Source organism: Peromyscus californicus, unplaced genomic scaffold (genome assembly GCF_007827085.1).
Source record: "Peromyscus californicus insignis strain IS unplaced genomic scaffold, ASM782708v3 Scaffold_4__1_contigs__length_199733344, whole genome shotgun sequence".
Classification (NCBI taxonomy): domain Eukaryota; kingdom Metazoa; phylum Chordata; class Mammalia; order Rodentia; family Cricetidae; genus Peromyscus; species Peromyscus californicus.
Window position 1 is genome coordinate 166,499,987 of NW_026294562.1, and position 16,646 is coordinate 166,516,632.

The window sequence follows — 16,646 nt, forward strand, 5'->3', positions numbered from 1 at the left end:
GACACAAGCCTGGAATCCCAGCACTTGGGAGGTGAATGCAGGAGGATCAGAAGGTCAAGGTCATCTCCCTTTAATTGTTTATTTAATTTTTGTTTTCCGAGATAGGGTTTCTCTGTGCAGCCCTGGCTGTCCTGGAACTCACAGTGATTTGCCTGCCTCTGCCTCCCAAGTGCTAGGATTCAAGGCGTGCGTCGTCGCTGCTCAGCTCAAGGTCATCTTCAGCTACACAGCAAGTACTGGGTAGATTGGGCTACAGCTCTGTTGGTGAGACTTTCCCCTGAGATTTTTAACTGGCTTATTGAGTTTTTCATTTCCAGAGTTGTAATCTGCCAGATTTTAAATTTTACACATAGCTCCTCCCCCCACTCTCCTATAGAGATGAAAAATATAGAGGCGTAGAGCGTTGAAAACAATGGACTGAGATTTCTATGGTTAATCAGAGGTGAGTGTGGCCACCTGCCCTCAGACCTAACACTAGACATAGTAATGACTTCAGCTCATTCGGAGCTTTCCCTCTGTGTGCGGCATTTGATTATTACATTAAGTCTTTAAAATAATGCCATGAAGTACTGATTTTTAAGATTTATTATTATTATTATTATTATTATTATTAATTATTATTATTTCGAGACAGGGCTTCTTTATATAGCTCTGCCTGTCCTAGAACTCCATCTGTAGACCAGGCTGTCCTCCAACTCACAGAGATCCACCTGCCTTTGTCTCCCGAGTGCTGGGACTAAAGGCGTGCGCCACCACTGCCCGGCTATCTTTATTATTTTTTTTAAAGATTTATTTATTATGTATACAGTGTTCAGCCTGCATGCCAGAAGAGGGGGTCAGATTTCATTACAACTGGTTGTGCGCCACCACGTGGTTGCTGGGAATTGAACTCAGGCCCTCTGGAAGAGCAGCCAGTGCTCACAGCCTCTGAGCCGTCTCTCCAGCCCTCTTTATTATTTTTAATTGTGTGTGTTCTCTGTGGGTATGTACATGTGAGTGCAGGTGTCTGCAGAGGTCAGAGGTGACAGATCCCTTGGAGCTGGAGCCATACAGGGTTATGAGCTGTCTGTCACAGGCAGTGGAAGGCAAACTTCATTCCTGTACAAGAGCGGGCACACTCTTAACTGCTGAGCCATCACTCCTGCCCTAAGCGATGCTCTCATTGCCACTCTGGGTCAGGAGTCCGAGAGTCAGAGAAGAAAAGAATCATGAGCAAGGGCTGAAAGCACCTTAAGCTACAAAGATTTGCATTTAAAAAAGAAAATTTTAATTAATTAATTATATTTTATGTATGTGTGCTCTGCATCTGTGCCTGTATGCCAGAAGAGGGCGCCAGATCTCATTACAGATGGCTGTGAGCCACCGTGTGGGTGCTGGGAATTGAACTCAGGACCTCTGGAAGAGCAGCCAGTGCTCTTAACTGCTGAGCCATCTCTGCAGCCCCTAAAAAAGAGAATTTCAAATCAGCAATATAACTTTATACTCTAAAAATATAAAATGAAGAAAGAATTAAGAACAAACCAAACCAAAAGCCAGTGGAAGAGTAGGATATGGAAGTGTGAACTAGAATTTCAGCATTCGGGAGGCTGAGGCAGGAGGATTTCAAGTTTGAGACTGATTGAGGCTACATAGTGAGGCCTCCGTATCAGAAAAGAAAAGAACAACACAATGAAAACCCCACCTCTAACCTCACAATAATGCTAGTGGGAGGCAGAGATAAAGAACAGAGGAAAGATGTATAAAACAGACAAGAAAAATCAATGCACCAAAAGTTGGTCCTTCAAAAATCATTAGCAATATTGACAACCTTAACTCATTTAATTTTGAAAAAAAAAAAGTGATGTTACTTGTTTGGTTGGAACCCCTGGCTCACCCCTGCATGGTCCAGAAAGCCCCATCTCTCTCTCTCTCTCTCTCTCTCTCTCTCTCTCTGTCTCTGTCTCTCTCTGTCTCTCTCTCTCTCAACCCCAACCGCTCAGAGAGTCTCTGTACAAAGGAAATATGGTGATATTTTATTTGTATTAAAATGTTATTTGTATGTTAATAAATAAAGTTGCCCGGGGGTCAGAGCTATTAGCAAGCCATAGGAAAGCAGGGCAGTGGTGGCGTACGCTTGTAATCCCAGCACTTGGTAGGCAGAGCTAGGTAAATCTCTGTGTGTTCAGGGATACAGCCAGTATTGGATACGCATGCCTTTAATTTCAATACTAATCATAGAAAACCTGGAGGTCTATACAGACAGGCCGTGACGAGGCGGTCATGTGGTTGGGTTTACAACCAATGAGAAGGCAGAACAGGAACTCTATATAAAGACTTTAACACAGAGGTAGCTCTGGTTCGGAGAGGGAGGACCACTGCAGGAGGAAGGGTAAGGTTTTAGCTCTTAGCTCTGACCTCTTGGCTTTCTTCTTTGCATTGGTTCTGTGTTTCTTATTTAATAAGAAGGTTGGTTATGGCTGGGCGGTGGTGGCGCACACCTTTAATCCCAGCACTCGGGAGGCAGAGCCAGGCGGATCTTTGTGAGTTCGAGGCCAGCCTGGTCTACAGAGCGAGATCCAGGAAAGGCGCAAAGCTACACAGAGAAACCCTGTCTCGAAAAAACAAAAAAAACAACAAAAAAAAAAAAAGTTTGGTTACATCTACAAGGAAAAGTTCCAAAAAGCTCAGTTCCAGTCTTGGCGGTACTGCAGCCTCCTCCCCGAAGGTGCCAGCTGCTCAAGTCCTGGTCTAAGTGCTCAGCTTTTGACCACACTTGGGCACAAACCCAGCTTGTGGTGGACACGTCATCACCCCTAGCCTACAGCCTATAAAATCTCCCTGCTTTAGTTCAGGGGGTGAGACTTCTTTGCCCTTGATCTCTGGGACTGGAGAACCCACCTGGGTGTTGCTTTGCTCTCAATTCGGCTTGATCCAGCTTACTGCATTGGTGGAGAAACTTATTAAGGCGGGGGGGGGTGGGGGGGAGGGCAGAAAATTTATTATTACTAACAATAGAAGTGAAATTTGAGGCCTTACTCTCCATTCTTAGAATACTAAGAATTCCATGAGTACTCAATAGTTATGTACTAACTGTAGAGTGACTTACATGTGTCATTCCAAGAAGCCCCAGACCCTACAGAGACGGAAGCATGAAGAGACACAAAATTGATTCCATGAATAACTCATAAGGCTGAATCAATAAAGACATTTGACAAAGGCGAACACTTTTCAATGATGAAAACAGACGAACTAGGGGTAGAAGAGAAGCCAGTGCAGCAGAGGCGCACATGAAAAACCACAGCCACCTCAGCATTCAGTGGGGACACTGATGCTTTCCCTCTAAGACCAGGATCTACACAAGGATGCTGCGGTGCCCACTTCTGTATTCCCTTAGGAGTCCCAGACAGAACACTTAGCAAGACAAAGAAATGAAGGGTGTGCAATTGTAAGGCAGAAAAATGTCTGCAGATGACATTTCACTAGAAATTTATAAAGATGCTACAGAAAGTTTTTAAGCTAATAATCGAAATCTACAAAGCTGGAGGGTAACAAAATGAACATATTCACATGTGCTGTATTTCTGTAAGCTAGCTAGTATTGACCATCAACAATTACATTTCGTGTTTTTTTCACATGCAGAGAGACAGAAGTAAATAGAAGTTACAAGGGATGGGGGGCTGGAGGGACTGGGAAGGTTTACAAAGGTTTGGAAATGGACAATGGTGGTCACACAACAATATGAACGTACGTCATGTCCCAACTTCACAATGGCTAATGTGGGAAACATTATGTTTCTATGTTACTATACTTTGAAAACAAACAAACAAAACATCAATTACTTGAAGAAGAAAAAAAAGAACCTTTTTTGTTTGTTTGTTTTGTTTTTTGAGACAGGGTTTCTCTGTGTAGCCCTGGCTGTCCTGGAACTCACTCTGTAGACCAGGCTGGACTTGAACCACAGAGATCCACCTGCCTCCCATGTGCCACCACAGCCTGGTTTACTTAAGCTCTCTTAACTACTTTGCAATTCTGTTTTACTATACTGATGACCTTAAAAAAACAGATTTATTTGTTATTTTTATTTAATGTGCCTGTATCTGACTCCTGCTGAGGCCATAAGAGGGCACTGGTTCCCCAAGAACTAGAGTTAAGATCTACAGTAAGCCACCATGTGGGTCCAGGAAACCCAACCCTGGTCCTCTGCAGGAACAGCAAACACTCTTTTTTTGTTTGTTTGTTTGTTTGGTTAGTTGGTTGGTTGGTTTTTGTTGTTGTTAAGTTTGGGTTAACAGGCATTTATCACCACTGGCTGGCTTTGTGTCTTAACTGTTGTTGATTTTCTCCACTTTGCATACAATTGACAAACACACACGCGCGCAGGCGCGCACACACACACACACACACACACACACACACACACACATATACACTTCTGTAGGAGGAGAGGAGGGGTTATTCATGGCTAGGCAAACTGGGAGATTCCTTTTGGAAGTAGAGTGATGGGAGGCCTCACATTGATATTCCCCAGCATCCTCCCCCCACAAGATCTACATTGATTGAGCCTGTGTGTGTGTGTGTGTGTGTGTGTGTGTGTGTGTGTGTGTGTGTGTGTAAGATAGTGTCATCTTTTCATTGATAGTCAGGCTCTGATTATTGAAGATCCAGTGGATGGTGTGGTGATATACTGTGTACCCTAATAAACTTGCCTGAGGATCAGAAGACAGAGACAGCCACTAGATTAGACATGGAGGCCAGGCAGTGGTGACACAACACCTTTAATCCTATCACTCGGGAGGAAGAGATCCATCTGGATCTCTATGAGTTCAAGTGTAGAGAGCTGCGTGAAGCTGCATTCTTGAGATGGCTCTGGCTTCCGCCCCCCGCCCTCCCGATGGCGAGTGCTCTCTATGTTAAACAACTCCTTATTTGGCTTGGCTTTAGATTTCGGCTTGCTAAGGCATATGTGCACCTATCCAGGAATCCCATGTGGCGCATGATGGCTGGTGGTCTGAGACCTATATAAGGCTGGGCGGGCTCTCCCTAGGGGGGAAGAACAAAGGACTCAGATTTTGAAAGGACCTGAATAAAAAACAGTTTAGAAGAAGAGCTCGGTGTTGTGTCTTCCTTGCTGGTCGAGGTGGACTTGACATTCAAGGACACACTAGGCTACATGAGATTGATCCAGTCTAGGAAAGAAACAGAGCCAGGTAGCGGTGACACACACCTTCAATCCCAGCACTTGAGATCTCATGCCTTTGCTTGGGAAGCACACATGCCTTTAATCCCAGGAAGTAATATGGCAGGGCAGAGAAAGGTATAAAGGCGTGAGGGAACAGAAACTCACTCTCTTTAGGCTGGGGATTTTGTAGAGGTAAGAACTAGTGGCTGCCTGTTCTGCTTCTCTGATCTTTGAGCTTTCACCCTGATATCTGGCTCTGGGTTTTTTATTATAAAATCATCTTGGATTTGAACAACAGGATGGAGATGCCAGTGTCAAATGACATGTACATGAGGGTCACAGAGCCCTATCCTGGACTGTGGTGTCAGTAGCTTGGAGGGAGGGCCAGCCACAGGCTCTGTAAAGAAATAGAGGAGGGGATCAAGTGACAGTCGGTCATCTTCAGAGATCTCAGTCAGCCCTCTCTGGCCCACAGACACCTAATGAGGCCTTTGGGGTGGAGGAGTCAGAGCTGAGACCAGAGACAGCTAGCTTGTGCTTTGGTCCTGCCACTCCTGGTAGATGACCATTGCCATGTCTGTAAGGTGACCTTAGACCTGGAGTAGGAGAGATGCCCAGATCATCAGAGACCATTGCTATCTGCCTACCAGAGAAGTGTCTGGGATGGACCCCTAAGGACACTAAACAGGAGGGTCCATCTCATCTCCCTGTGGCATCTCATAAAACCATCAGAACAGGTGGCTAGGGATCTGGGCGCCTGTCTTCCTTTGATCTCCATGCTGAGACTCAGGAGATGCTCAGGTGACTTAGCTTAACTGCTGTAGTACACAGACTGGCTCCGGACTCCATGAGTCTTGGGTAAATGGTAAAGCATTGCTCCCTGTCAGCTAAAGCAGGAAGTCAATACCAAAGTCATCTGAGTGGAGATTGGGACAGAGGTCTGGAGCTGGGGCTTCCTGATGCTCACGTCTGTGTGAGGATCCCATTATTTCCTCAGCCAGGCCCTGCCTGACTCTCCCATCCAGGGTCTTTCTCAGGGCCATGTTCATGATGGCACCCAGGAGTCTGGGCTGAGGCTGACTTCCATGGGCTGAGTTACATATGCAAGACAGGCCTGCTCTTCCCAGGCAGAGTCAGGTGAGGGATTCTGATCTGTTGCAATCTGTCTCTATAATGCTCTTGATGCACTAAATCCTCAAACCAAAATGTGAAGACTCAAAGCACTGGGGGCACAATCTGTGCCTGACGTGTGTGTGTGTGTGTGTGTGTGTGTGTGTGTGTGTGTGTGTGTGTGTATACACAGTGGTATCACCCCACCAGTACCCAGAGGTCACAGAGTCACTTACTGTACACGTGGAGATTCACATACAGAAGGTTCATAGCGTGTAGTATCTGTGTTCCATCGGGGGTGACCTTCCACAGCAGCAGGGACCCATTGGTGTACGGTGTCTCTCTACCACTGTATACACTCACCAACCTACTTGAATTAGTGGCTGTGACATATTGCCCAATTTCAAAGATCTTAGCTGGAAATGGCGGTTTGTACCAGCAAAAACCTCCAAGGAAGCCGGGCGGTGGTGGCACACGCCTTTAATCCCAGCACTCGGGAGGCAAAGCCAGGCGGATCTCTGTGAGTTCGAGGCCAGCCTGGGCTACCAAGTGAGTTCCAGGAAAGGCGCAAAGCTACACAGAGAAACCCTGTCTCGAAAAACCAAAAAAAAAAAAAAAAAACCTCCAAGGTTCTCTGGCAGATTATAATCAAGGGGAAGAACACTTTCCCCTCAGCAGCATTCGGGGCCGTTACATCAATGGTGACATATTCAGAGGTGAGAGAATCCCAGGAGGTTAAAAATGAGGCTAAAATGGAAGATGGCGACCCCGGTCCTGAGCAGGCACGGTCCTCACTCAGCCTAGCTGGACTGGTGAGGTGTGCCTGTGGTACTCATGGTGAAAAGCAAGATGACCTCCGTTCCCTCAGTGACCCGAATCTGTCATTTGCTCTGTCGGAGCTCTCTCCTTGGGTTCATCCCCACTGCCCTCACATCCTCCTCACACCCATAGCGCTTGGTGGAGAGGATGCCTTCTCTGACCAAGTCCTCTAGAGTCCCTGGCTCTTCACTCTCTGACCCTTAAAGAACAAAACAACACAGTTCCCTCTGTGGTTCTGATCAACCCCTCACTGCACCTTCGACTGCCCTTGCTGGCTGTCTTCCAGTCCACTAGAAGTAGGCCATTGTGCAGACAGGGCTGCTCTGCTCTTTTTGGAAGGTCAAGGGCCTGCAGAAGGCTTAAATGCTGGTGAGTGGATGAATGGATGAATGTCTCAGTCCAAGGGGAATCTACACTTTACTTATACGTTTCTCAAGTTTGGAGATAATGAGAGTGTTCAGTGTCCCAGGTTGTCTTCATTGTCTTTTAGACATTACTAAATGTATTTTCTGTCCATCTGTGTGTGTGTGTGTGTGTGTGTGTGTGTGTGTGTGTGTGTGTGTTAGGGTGTGGGTGGTTGTCTGAAAACAGGAATGTCCATCTGCTCCTGTGTGTATGGTTTGGTAGGTAGATGCCACAACGACAATCTAGAGGCCAGAGGACAGCTTGAGGGAGTGGGGTCTCACCTATAACCACGTGGAAACAGGTTGAACTGAGATGGTCAGGCATGGCAGTCAGTATCCAGTGAGTTGAACCATCTAATTGCCCTCCCCACCCCCGATATTTTTTTTTTTTGAAGAGTCACTTTGTGATGGCTTGGAAATATCAATCTTCACACAGGTGATCAACTTTGAGTAGGAAACAGTCTGGCTCTGCCCCACCCCCTCCCGTCCCCCCCCCCCTCCCCCGTTCACTGCCCCCCTCCGGCCACCTTAGCATTTCCTGTTCACCAATGCCTTCCTGCCGCTGAGCCACTGCCCCCCCGCTCCGCATGTCCTTTCCACTGGGGCTCAAACACAAACCCCAATTCTTCTTTCAAGTTCTCTGGCTCCTTAGAGTCGCTGAGCTCTGCTCCTACACGCCCTGTCCAAGAACGGCCTCCCCACCTGCCCGCAGGACACCCAGCAGGTGGTGCGCCCTCTGCAGGAAGGTACGGGAAGGGCCTCCATGACCGCTGCTGCCTGCTCTGTCTTCCCCTTGAGAGAACACACATTGAGCGGCTGATAAGCATCCAGGTGTCCCACGAGATCAGCAGCTCACCCCAGAGCTGAACTGGGCTGTGTCCTCACCTTGGTCTCTCAGCACCAAAGTGGGAGCCTCTGACCTCCCTATGTGTCCTGTGGCACAGAGAGAGACCCATGTGGGCACCCAGTCTGATCTGTGTCCTCGACGCTCTGAGGTGGCATTTACTCCCAGCAGGAAGATGACAGAGATGAATCATAGGATAGCATGGGGTCATCTGAGAAATGACCAGGAAAGGGGCCTGGTCCATTATGACTGGAGTCACCCGTCAGGGTTCTGGTCCAGGGCAGAGGCTGAGAGACAGCTGTGTCTGGACTTTGAGGTTGTGAGGAAGGGGACATTTACGTCCTGGAGGAGGACTGTGGCTCCATCTTACTATGGAGGGTCCCAGGGAGGCAATGCAACCCCCAGTGTTGGCTGAGTCCCGCATCTGGCCAGCCCATGCCCTCCCCGACCCATCTAGGAAGCCTGGGTGATCCCCCTGTGGTCACTCTGTCTTTCCCCATGAAAGATGCCAGCAGGGAGGGGACCGCACAGGTCCCTGGAAGGGCACAGTGCTCAGGTGAAAGAAAACGCCAGGAGATCACACAGACTTGTGGGAGGGAGCTCTGGTCAGCTGGGGCAGGGGTGGAACTCAGATTGCAAATACTGTTCTGAGTGTTGATGTGTCCTGATGCCGCCCCCTGGTGATCAGCGGGAGAACTGCAGCTCATGTCTGGGAGCTGTCCACATCAGCAGAGCCTGTTACCTTTTGGGTCCTGGAGAGAATCCCTTGGACTTAATTCCCCAGGACAGGGCCTTGCTGGGAGGACCTGTGTCTTCTGTCCATCTGCTTGGGGACCCTGACCTTCTTGTGAAGTGTCATGAACCCATCAGGACAGTTGACTGATGGCCTGGGCACCTGTCCAGCCATGATCTCCAGGCTGCATCTCAGAAGGAGATGCCCTAGGGACCGAGACTAAATGTGGCTGACACAGCAGGGCATGGCTGGTTCCACATCCTATGAAGATGTCAGCACTAAATGAAGTCTTGTTCACTCCCAGCTCTAACGGGAAGTCAGATTCCAGACCTGGTGAGAATCTAAGCAGGGTCGCCTGGGCTGGAGCCTGGGACTAGCTGTGGCAGCCAGGGCTCCCTGCTGCTCACCTCTCTGTGAGGACTCCATACTGTCCTCAGCCAGGCTCTGCCTGACACCCAGACTCCCTCAGGGCCACGTTCATGGTGAAACCCCATCAGTCTGACACCCTTGGGCTGAGTTACCTACCACAGCCCCTCCTGTCTGTAGGGTGGAGTCTGGTGAGGGGTGGAAATCTCCTCCAGGTTGTCTCCGCCCTGTGTGTCCTGCACTAAATGCTCAACACACAGGGAGACACAATGCAGAGGGAGACAGGCACAGGCCGGGCCTGACTGTACCGAGTGTGTAGATTAGAATTAACCCATCCAGCACCCGGAGAGCAGAGAACCACTTACTGTGTGCATGGATGAATGCTGTGGAATATTTACCTGTGTAAAGATGGGTCACATTTTTTATGCTGCCTTTGTTTGATGATATAAGGATGTGTATTTGATGATGTAAAGATGGGTTGCATTTGTTTCACCTTGTTTTCTGAAGGCACCTGATTGGTCCAGTAAAGAGCTGAACCGCCAGTAGCTAGGCAGAGAAAGGATAGGCGAGCTGGCGGGCAGGGAGCATAAGTAGGAGGAGAAATCTAGGCTCCAGCGAGAAAAGAGAAGAAGAATGGAGAGGATGAGGGAGAAAGAGAGGGGCATGGCTGGGGCAAGAAGCCAGGCAGCCGCCAGACAGACAGAGAGACAGACAGGAGGAGCAGTGAAAGTAAGATATTCAGAAAGAAAAAAAAGAAAAAAGCCCTGAGGCAAACGGTAGGTAAAGAGAAACAGGTTAATTTAAGTTAAAGAGCCAGCCAGAAATGAGCCTAAGCTGGGCAGAGCATTCATAACTAATAAGAAATCTCCCTGTCATGATTGGGGAGCTGGGTGGTGGCCAAAAATAAACATCCTGGTACAGATGAAAACACATTTGTTCATTTTTAATATATGTACCTAAACATCATAGAATGTGGAATCCAGTGTGTTTCTGGGCGATGTTCTGGAACAGAAGGGATCCTCTGGAATATTTTGTTTCTGTACCTCTGTGCTTAGGCCCCAGCCTACAGAAATCAAGGCCCATTACACATCATGCAATTTCATGACTGATGCCTACAGTGACCCTTTTGTACTAGGACCAGGATCGATGATTCTCTGGCAGATCTGAGACCCGTGGAAGAAACATTTCCCTTCGGCATGTGGGACGGCATCATGGGAGGCACCGGTAGGCAGGAATTCTTCAGGGGCTGGAGGAATCCAGCAGGCTGAACCTGAGGCTAGAAATAAAAAGAGAAATCCATCAATATGGAAACCTTTGTCTTGAGTGGAAAGATGGGGTTCTGTATCCTGAACAGATGTGCACAGACCTCAACCTAGGACAGTGGGTGAGGGTGTTTGTCTTACTAGGTGAAGGAAGCAACATGACCTCCCTTCCCTGAAGCTGTCAATACCCCTGTATGGACTCTCTCCTTGGGACTCTGCATGGCTCACTACTCACTGCCCTCGGATCCCTGCTCACTGTCAGTCCTTGGAGGGGGTGGATGCCTTCCCTGGATCTTCCTCTCTAGACCCTGGCTCTTGACTTTCTCTTGTGGCTCCAATAAACCCCTGACATCACTTCTAAATGCCCTTGATGGTGTTACAATCCATTAGAACTGGGGCTTCATGAGGACGGGAATTGGTCTACTCTATTTGGAAGGTACAGTGCCTGGAAAAGGCTCAGGTAGCCATGAATCAATCTATCAATGAGTTTCCCAGGGCCCTGCATGTCCTAGGTGGAGTCACACATCCTCAGGTTTTAATCTAATGGCAGTTAATACCACAGTTTGGTTTAATTTTGTTTATGGTGTGTGTGTGTGTGTGTGTGTGTGTGTGTGTGTGTGTGTGTGTGTGTATACACTCTATAGCAAGTATGTGGAGGTCAGAGGCCAACATAGATTACTTGATTCTCTTTCTCTCTCTCTCTCTTTGTTTTTTTTGGGTTGTTTGTTTGTTTGTTTGTTTGTTTGTTTTTTCAAACAAGGTTTCACTGTGTAGCCCTGTCTGTCCTGGAGCTTGCTCTGTAGATCAGTCTGACCTCAAACTCAAAGATCTGCCTGCCTCTGCCTCCCACATGCTGGGATTAAAGGCATGCACCACCACTGCCCTGCTGTTAGTTCTCTCCTTAATATGGGAGCTGAGGATTGAAATCAAGCCACCGGTCTTGCATTAAGTTCCTCTAACCTTGCAGGCATCTCACTGGCCCACCCGGTTGATGTTTTTTGGAAAGTCACCCTCCCTGTTTCAGTTGGGAACATCAGTCTGCAGAATAAAGTGGCCAAAGTCATCAGCTTTGGAGAACATCTGCTTCTCCTCCCCTGTCCCCTTACCATGTCCTGCTCCCCGAGAGCTGCCCGCTGCTGAGCCTCTGCCACCCCCGTGTCTCCCCCCCTCAGGCTGCAGACAGACAGACACCCCTGAGTCTCCTCTCGGGCCCCTGTGCTCCTAGGGAGACCCCAGGCAGTCTCTAAGCTGCTCTTCTCACCCCTGTCAGAGGAGGGTCTCACCCCATCTGTCAGGACACAGCCCTGCACCTTTACACCAGATCCCACAGCCTCAATCAGGGCGTGCTCCCTCAGCTGCTAGGTAAGAGCAACCTGAGCCCCGACAGGACGGCTCTGTCTGTGGAACCTTGTTCTCAGTGATCCTTGTGACTTACACTGCCCTGAACCATGTCATGAGATGCGACACTCCCCAGCAGTGCTAACAGGGCAGAAGCAACAGGACTTCTCCTTTGTTCTGGGAAGTGGTCCAGGATTCCTCAGGGAAAGTGCTCAGGGATCTGGTCCTGAGATGAAGGCTGCTGTCTGGAGAGGTTCTGTGGCCCCACTTTCCACCCCTCTCATGGGTGGAAGTGCCTCCCTTCCATCCCTCCCCCTCTCCAACCCCCCTCATTTTCATCATAATGAAACTCTCCTCTGGGGTTTGAAGGAAAGCCTTTTCTTTCCTCAAGTCGCTGGGAGGTCTAGATTCTCCCACATCTTACTGTTTCTGCCTGATCCTGTCCTCCAACCTCCAGGCCCCATCGTGGCCTTAAAACCCTTTTAACAGGTTTTCTGTCCCCTGATAATAGCTTCCTCCATTGGCCCAGTGAGCCAGATCAAGCCAAATTGAAAAAGTATAACAATGGGTTTATTTGAGCAAAGCAACACCCAGGCAGGTTCTCTAGTCCCAGAGATCGAGGCTGGAGAAGCTACACACAAGAACTAAAGCAAGACGATTATATAGTTTTTAGGCGAGGGGTGATGATGTGTCCACCACAAGCTGGCTTTGTGCCCAAGTATGATCAAAAGCTGAACTCTTTAGGTGGGGACTTGGGCTGCTGGCAACTTCAGGGTCGGAGCTGCCAGTGCTGCCAAGAATGTTTAACTGGGCATTTGGGCACCTTTTCTTTGTTGGAAAGTCTCTGAGAGGGCAGGGTTTGGAAAGACAGGAATGGGACTTTCCAAATCACAGAGAAGTGAGTTTGAGGTTCCAACCGAGCATCCCGACCTTTTTGGATATATGGGTGTGGTTCAAATCTGGCTACTTCCTGTTGGCATTGAATGATGTGGGGAGGAGGACACTTGTTCTTCAGACAGTTTGTGGAGAGACACGATATTATTTTCCACCAGGCCAGATTCCTTGACACAGTAGCAGCACTCTTTCCCCAGGAACATGCAGGTATCTGTACAACAGCTGGAACAGATTTACACCTTGGTGTCACAGCAAAGGCTATGGATTCAGGTTAAAAGGCATGAACATTTTTCCTATGTCTAGAGAGCGTGCTTCTAGCCTGATGAAACACACCTTTAAGTCTGTACTCAGAAGAAAACCAGAGGAAATTTAAAATATTGAGCCTGTGACTGAACAGTAAAAAGTCAGTGTTCTATCAGTTTATCAGAACTCCATTTATCAATGCTAAAAACTCTGAACCTCTGAAAGTCCAGTGTCACAATAGCATAGAAAGGGGACAGAAGTCTGAAACATCTTTATACACCTTAAATCGTTTACTTATGCCTTTATTGCCTACATTTATACATCTTAAATCATTTTCTGTGTTCCTTCAGTGGAGAGTTACCTCTGAAACCTGATTATCCTTCACTATGAAGCCTGTGAAGAAGACAAACCTGTCTATATTTTTAATAAGAAACTTAACAAATGGCCGGGCGGTGGTGGCACACGCCTTTAATCCCAGCACTTGGGAGACAGAGCCAGGTGGATCTTTGTGAGTTCGAGGCCAGCCTGGGCTACCAAGTGAGTCCCAGGAAAGGTGCAAAGCTACACAGGGAAACCCTGTCTCAAAAAAACCAAAAAAAAAAAAAAAAAAAAAAAAAAAAAAGAAAGAAACTTAACAAATGAACTACCAAGGTAGTGGTAGCCTAGAGTGGTGGGGGCTGTTAAACTGGTGAAGTTATCAGTACAGTCACCAAACACCGTCAGATCTCAGAAGGATGAATTTCACCTGAGCAAGCAGAGGTGAAGCAGCTTCCCAATCTATTAAAAATGACAGGGACGCCGGGCGGTGGTGGCGCACGCCTTTAATCCCAGCACTTGGGAGGCAGAGCCAGGCGGATCTCTGTGAGTTCGAGGCCAGCCTGGGCTACCAAGTGAGTTCCAGGAGAGGCGCAAAGCTACACAGAGAAACCCTGTCTCGAAAAACCAAAAAAAAAAAAAAAAAAAAAAAAAATGACAGGGACTCCGGCTCCCTAGACAGCTCCCCCAGGGTCCTCCATGGTCACTGGGGACAGAGGTCCCAGGGCAGCATCAGTCTTTGGCTGCCGGATCCAGAAGATCTGGACTTTCCTATGGGGTATGAACTTGGGGTGGGGGTGGGGGGCCAGCCTACCTTGTCTAGACAAAGCAGGGCAATCGATCCTCAGTGTCCTGTTGTCCACAGTCTGGACAGGGCCTTGGGGCAGCTGAGGTGAAACTCAGTTTTTTTTCCACCCCATGACCAGCTTTGCCACATTTGAAGCAAGCTCTAGGTAGAGGTTCCTCTGTGCCCATCCATCCTCTTTGGAGGGGGTAGGGGTACTGCCATGAACTGCCATGTCTCTCTACCATAAAAAAAGCTTTTAAAAAACATTTTAAATGCCATACTCTCAGATCTCTAAAGCATTTGAGGATTAAGATCATACATTAACAGAGACATTATAATAAAATGTCTTAAAATTTTTAAGATGTCCCATAGCCTTACAAACTTAGGTATTTTAAAACTGTTTCTTTAAAATATCCAGTTTACTTACACTTTCTGTAAAACTTTAGAATTTTCTTTTAAAGAAGTTAAGAATTCTGGTAATATTCTGGTAATATCCAACTAAAGTACCTTTTGTATTTCCAGAATGAAGACGTAGAGCACAACCATAATTTGCAGAGAGCAAAACCAAGTTTCAACAGTGTAAACAACTCAGTGTATCTAAAATCAATACCCAGTGGATGACTCTTACGTTACAAAATCCGGCTGCCAGCAAGATGCGTCCCTGTGCGTGACCGAGTGGAGGTGCAGCTTTCCCACCTCTTTACACCAGCACTGTTTTATATCCCATCTTTATAATCCTTGTTTTCAAATGGGACGGGGATTATCACACAAAAATCCACCCTAATCCACAACATCTTGGAGACCTGTCAGTGCCTCCTGTAGGCCCACCCCACGTGGTCATCTTTAATCAAGATGGCATGAAGTCACGTGACCACCCTCTTTTCCAACCCTAGTCAAAATGGCGACTGCCCATGTGGCTGCACTGAGATTAGTCAGGATGGTGGAAAACCGTGTGCTATTTCCTAGAACAGCTCCATTTCGGAGCTACAAGTTTTTAGTAAATTTTTGTTACAGATTTTTAACCATTAAAAATTGGGTTTCCCGCCGGGCGGTGGTTGCGCACGCCTTTAATCCCAGCACTCGGGAGGCAGAGCCAGGCAGATCTCTGTGAGTTCGAGGCCAGCCTGGGCTACAGAGTGAGTTCCAGGAAAGGCGCAAAGCTACACAGAGAAACCCTGTCTCGAAAAACCTAAAAAAAAAAAAAAAAAATTGGGATTCCCTGAGTTGTTTTTTAATAAAGTAGAACAGCATAAAACAACTTTAATATTGTTTATACCCAAATGACATATAAATCTGTGATATTACATCGGATTCAGTGGCCAGAAAGCCCAGAGGTAAGTTCTGAGCCTAGGCAGCTAGTTTCACCAGTGACAGCTGACCTAGCACCAAGACACAGGGAACATAGGAAACTCATGCATCCAAAACCAGTCAGAAACGAACGTGCAGTGCCACATACATTATAGATTTAATTGAGCTTGACACAGTTTTGTTTGGCTCCATATCTGCAAGAAGACTTACAGGCTCAGCTCCACACATACATACACAATAGACAAAACTTTTCTAACGAGACCAACAGAATTTTCCGCAGGAAACAGACTTGGTCACAAATTCCGCAGAGTTTTAAGCCGTGTGGAGGGGCACAGAGAGGGTGTCAAAGAAGAACATTGGTTGGGGTGGTCGGTCGGCCTGCAATGCAGGAGAAAACCAGGAGGTAGAAGAGAAGGAGGGATGTGGAATCAAATTTACAGACAAGCGATCCGTACATACCCATTATTGAGGGTTGGCTCAGTAGGTGCTATAAGAGAGAACAGGCATGTGCTAGACACACAGCAGCTGGCCTCTCCGGCTCTAACTCTCACCGAACAAGTGCAAGGGCAGGACATTTTCGAAGTTCAGGGTGAGAGAGCAGACAGAAATAAACAGGAAGATTGGAGATCTATTGCCAGTGGATTGGGCGGGTAGGATCCCAGCATCAATGAAAAGATTTTTTTAAATGCTGAAGTGGGTACCTTTTGGGGCAGGAGGAGAGCGAAAGGCCGTGTAGGAGTGGAGACATGAGAGAGGTGGGCAAACAGACAGAAACAGGGAAGAGCCAAGGGAGCCAAGAAGAAGGTGGTGGCCACGGTGTGTGTGTGTGTGTGTGTGTGTGTGTGTGTGTGTGTGTGTGTGTGTGTGTGTGTGACTCAGGCAGCTCAGTCGGGGAGGAGGGCTCAGGATCAGTCCCTGGGTGAAAAAAGCCTCGGGAGCCACCACAACCCTGGTTGACAAAACTCGGGCCACAGAGCACTGGCTGCAGAGGGAGGGGCGGGCGGGAGTGCAGAGCTCACAAAGCCTGGATAAGGGAGCTCAAACCATTTGTTTGGGGTGTATGGT